The 5376-nt window shown below is 37.3% G+C and overlaps 1 protein-coding gene across 1 annotated transcript in view; it reads left to right on the top strand.

Annotated features, from left to right (window-relative positions):
- si:ch211-105n15.1 overlaps window positions 1–5376 on the top strand; it is a 52401-nt gene that overhangs the window by 24000 nt on the left and 23025 nt on the right. The window lies entirely within an intron of this gene.

Below are 5376 nucleotides of genomic sequence, written 5' to 3' on the forward strand. Positions count from 1 at the left end.
CAGTCAGATTACTGGTCCATTTCTCAAAATCTTAAACTTCTTTTTCTTTTATTAATAAAAACAATTGAGTTAGAATCCATGACCCTGACACTGCTTTAGTTTTTTCCTTTTGTTTGTCTGTAAAGCCATTCTGTGAGGGAATCAACTGTGAGGTGATAACAGCAAAACAGGAAGTGGCCATTTAGCTCATTCAGCAGACCAAACCACATCAAACAAATGGCCGAACAAATGCAACTGCTTCTCCCAACAGATCAAACCATGCACGCTTTCTGAGGAGAATCAGGCCACAGAATGTTTCCGCTTGACACCCTTGAGGTTGTGCAACTCATTTTATACCCAAGATGGAATTGATAACATGATAATCATGATATGAATAAATTATTAAAATACAACAAAAAACAGCTGATTTATTTTATAAACCAACTTGTTCACAAATCAAGTAGATCAAATAGACCAGCACTCCTATATTAACAGATAAATACTTTAAAATTATATTAATACATTGAGGAAAGTGTTTTCTGGTTCATAAAGAATTTGTACACAATTAAAAAACTGTTAAAGTCTTAATAAGGGCTGGAAGAACATCTTATAATATTAATAACTTTAGTGATCAAAGTGTGTGGTTGTGAACTAGGAGAGTCAGTGTGTGTTGGGGGAGGATGCACACACCAGACAAACAAGTTTTAATGGATGGCTTCATTAGATCAGACAGCCAACGAATGAAGAAAATGCTTCATCTGTCTGTCTCATTCTGTTTGTGCTGCTGGTGTCTGACTGGCAAGTTATGAAAACACTTTCAGAGCCAGAATTTTAAGATAATGCTGCTACTGTTTAGATTTGTATATAAAAATAAAAATATTAATTATTATAACTGTTTAAATATTATTATTTAACATATTAATATTTAAATATTATTATTATTATTAATATTATATTAAATATAAAAATTTTAGGGCTGGAATAATCAGAAAAAAATAAATAAAATGTTTAGGCACAAAAAAAAAATAGAATATTTGAAATTTCATGTCATTTGTGAACTTTTTGTATTATAAATGCAAGAAATGGCTGAAAAAAACACTTACAATATTACTAAATTTGTTAATTAAATTCAAATGACCTTTCCGTTTCTGCTTTCTTAACAAATTATAACAAGTTAACAAACTATTGACAATTTCAGCTTTACTCTTAATCTGTGTGAGCTTTGTTTCAGTATTTTTCAGGTGTTCTGAAAAAGGAGGGAGGTTCTCTTCTTTTACATGCTACCAATATACATCAAGATGCAGATTTGGTATGGAAATTTGAAGCTGAAAAATCTTTGATTGCCGAAATGAGCGGTGCTGCTGGAATTATCAGAAACAGACTAAAGCTAGACAAAATCACTGGCTCTCTGACCATCACAAACATCAGAACTGAAGATGCTGGAGATTATGAACTGAAGATCAGTGGCGCAATACTGAGATCTACAACATTCAGAGTTTCTGTGGTGAGTGGAGATCATGTTCACTCAATCAATTGCTTTTATTAGCAATTGGGAAAATTAAAGTTTACAGATCAGTCCACTAACTCATAATGTTAATTACCACTAATTTATTTGACTATTTGCACAAAAAAAATGCACCAATGGGATCAATTATTCAGAGATTCCAAGGGCAGAAATCTGAAGTTTAAAATTCCAGACACACACTGGGTGGACAATTCAACCCTTCCACTGACTTTCTAGTGCAAGAAGATGCTTCCTTATCACTTCTGACTTATAACAAGTATCTAAAAAAGCTGAATGGGACAAGATGTGCAATAAACACTGAAAACACAGAATTATAATTTCACATGCTTTTAATACCCTAAAAATGAGCATTTAGGAACACAAAAGTAGAGCATGTCATATTAGAAAACTAATGTTACGCATACTGAAGGGAAATATAATCGGTGACAGCAAACACTCATACATCTGTTTTCATTACTCCACAATCAGTATTATATATTGTTTACTTTTATAGAAATTTATATATTTACATTTCATAATTATACTACAGTCATTTCTGTGTGTATATGTGTATGTCATGTATATGTGTATGTTGTGTGTATGACTTTACTGTGGAGGGCAAAGGAAGAATTTCATTGTACAGGGAAACGTGTTTTCTTACTGTGCACATGACAATAAACAAATTGAATTGAATTGAATTGAATTGATTTTATGCCGTGTCAAAGGATTATTTTAGCATCCTATTCAAATCTCAGAGTAGGAGATAAATAGAGAAACTCATCTGTATTAGTCTGAGTCAAACTCCCTTTACCTTACAGTTGTTGTAGGACTGATCCAGCTGAATGGCCCAATTATTTGAAAGAATTTCTTTTAAGAAAAACAAAGCTGTTAGACATTTTAGTGATGTAGCTGGCACTGGCAAAAGCAATGTTCAGCTTTCTGCTTTATCCACATTCTAAAAGTCAGTTACACAATGTTTACTGCACACGCGCTATGCACTCTATTAATGCTGGGATATTTCAACCCAAATTGGGTAGAATATGGTCAAAGCCAAACTTTAGGCTAAATTTGGGACTATACATTTATATTATAAATAATCCCAAGTGGCTGGTTTTGTCTATTTTAAGTAGGACTTTCACCAAGTTCAAGTTTTCACCAAGTTCTCTCTCAGAGAGAGAGAGAGAGAGAGAGAGAGAGAGAGAGAGAGAGAGAGAGAGAGAGAGAGAGAGAGAGAGGAGAGAGAGAGAGAGAGAGAGAGAGAGAGAGAGAGAGAGAGAGAGAGAGAGAGCAGGGTGGAGCACGACACAATATGCAAGGCCTACACACATTATTTGTTTTATTAAAAACAAGCTTAGATTTGTCCACCTCTCAGGTTTTGGACCATATGGGGCATAAGAATAGGACGTGTTGGGATATAACCTTTTTGAGCACACTTCGTTATTATTGTTCATTTATTTGTTTGCTGGAAATCAGAACTGGATCTAGTAATGGTTTTAAAAACAAAATTTTCCGCTTAACAAACAAAATACATTTTGCAGGCTAATGGATGTCTTCAGTGGAGTGCATACAACATCGTTTTTTTATCCACAAAAGAGAGAAAGTGAAAGTAAAGGCGGAATGGAGGAGGCTCATTATCCTCTTGCTGCAGATGCTCTGTTTAACAGTTTTTTCCACAAGTGAAGTGTTCAGTTTTTCCACTTACAAAGTCCGCCATGTAAATAGCAAATGCGACATGGAACAACAGCAAGGTACAGTCTAGATTGGATATGCAGCCGGAAGAGCGATATGTACATAAATTATAGTAGCATTTTTTATGACACTGTATGACAATAATGCATATTTCTACAGTACTGTGATGGTTGGGTTTATTACTGGACATTTGATAGAGACAGTACAGGTAAGTTAGCTCAGAGGCAGATATGACAGGCATAGTATAGTATATAGTATAATATACTGTATAAACATTGTCAGCTAGTAGCTACATTATTCCGATGGATCTGGATATACTAGACTTGTTATTTATTTGTTATTATATTTACTGGAGGAAACATTTATATTTACTGTATGTTATTTATATGATAATACAATAGTAGGTTTGTTTCAATAATATTTAGCAAAAAACAATGGAATGAATAAATGCTGTTGGAATATGAGTTGTTGGAAAGTATGTAAAAGGTGTCATTAATAAGTTCTGTGTTAAAATTTATAGTGCTGCAACACCAATAAATCATTTCAAACAACAAAATGATTAATTATAAGGAAAGTTTTAAACTTGAAATTTCTAAGTTAGATCCACTGTTGGACGTTGTTGCCATATGGCAGGGGTGGTCAACCCTGTTTCTGGAGAGCCACCTTCCTGCAGATTTCAGTTGCTACCCATTTCAAACACACCTGAACCAATTAATTAGGACCTGAACACCACGTGATAATTACAGGCAGGTGTGTTTGATATGGGTAGCAACTGAAATCTGCAGGAAGGTGGCTCTCCAGGAACAGGGTGTGCCACCCCTGCCATATGACAACATTTCATAAAGTACCTTAAAAATATTTTTTTCCAAAACATTTTTTACAGCACTTCAAGTTAAGCCATTTTAAGAAAAGAAAAACAGTCAAATATATTTTTTAATAGATTTATCATAATGTGTGCAAGAGAGGGTTATAGGGCACCTATGGTGAAAAATCAACTTTTCAAGTTGTCTGGACAGACATGTGTATAAATATAGTGTATAGACCGTCATATTGGGGTGATTTAAACACACACAGTCCTTCTTTTTCAACTTAACAACATAAAAACGGTGGACCGATTGGAGTGGTTTTTAGATCGACCGCAACTTTACGTAGGAGTGCGGTCCCCCCGCCCACCAATATTGATTGACAGGCGCGTCACCATATCCTCGGTTTGTCGTTTCACGTCTGCCATTTTCAGCGTGTGAGTCAAAGCGGTGTCACTAGAGGAACATCCTTGCTCTATTATTAGATGTAAGGCTCATTGGGCTCAACACAAGATCAGCATTTGGTAGGTTTGCACACGTTTGTACTTTTCATTGCAACTACCTTAAACTTCAGCCGTTTGCATTTTTCGAGGCCACAGAAGCTCCCTGGGAGTGTGATCTTAACTAGGTGCAGCTGTAAAGTGCGAGCGCCTTTGCCTCACGTGGTGTCGCTTTGTTGTTGTGTGTGCGCGCGAATGAGAGAGACCTTTGTGCTGCTGTGAGAGAGAGAGAGAGAGAGAGAGAGAGAGAGAGAGAGAGAGAGAGAGAGAGAGAGAGCGTGCTTATGTGTGTGTGTTTATGCAGACAGCTTGTTATAGGCTGTCTGGACTCTGTAAAGCTGGGTGGTTTTCGGTTTTGTTCTCCCCCCTCTCGTTAGCGGGAAAGGGCACGGCAGGCAGCAGGACAACAAATGCTGAATACAAGCGGGAGCGGTCGGATTCGGGCTAGAACCTGGCGGGATTCAATATTTAGTCCCGCGCAGATCTCTACCACAGAGTGCCATCTGAACATGCGAATGTCCGTGTCTGGTGTGCCATGTCGCGGCTCTAAGTGGGTCATTCGGTGCCTCAGTCAGAGTTAATTCAGTGTGCGTGGTTATTAGTCGGTGTACAAGCTCGGTACTTTAAACTAGCACACAGTTGGCTGAGAAACTATACAAAGACACAAATGATTGTGTACACTCTGCTTGGTCTGTGGCCGAGGCGTACATGTATGGCTGAATGCTGATCCTCTCATGCAGCGTCTCTGTCTGCCTGCTTGTTGCCATACAAAGAGCAGGTGAGCTCTTGGCTCCGCCCCCTTGATACGTTGGGCGGGAATTTGAAACTAATTTTCATGTGAAGCAACACGTGTCAGGGTTGGTGAGGGGAAATGGGGAAAAAAGGAGCGAGGACTCAAGTG

Source organism: Danio rerio, chromosome 22 (genome assembly GCF_049306965.1).
Source record: "Danio rerio strain Tuebingen ecotype United States chromosome 22, GRCz12tu, whole genome shotgun sequence".
NCBI lineage: Eukaryota > Metazoa > Chordata > Actinopteri > Cypriniformes > Danionidae > Danio > Danio rerio.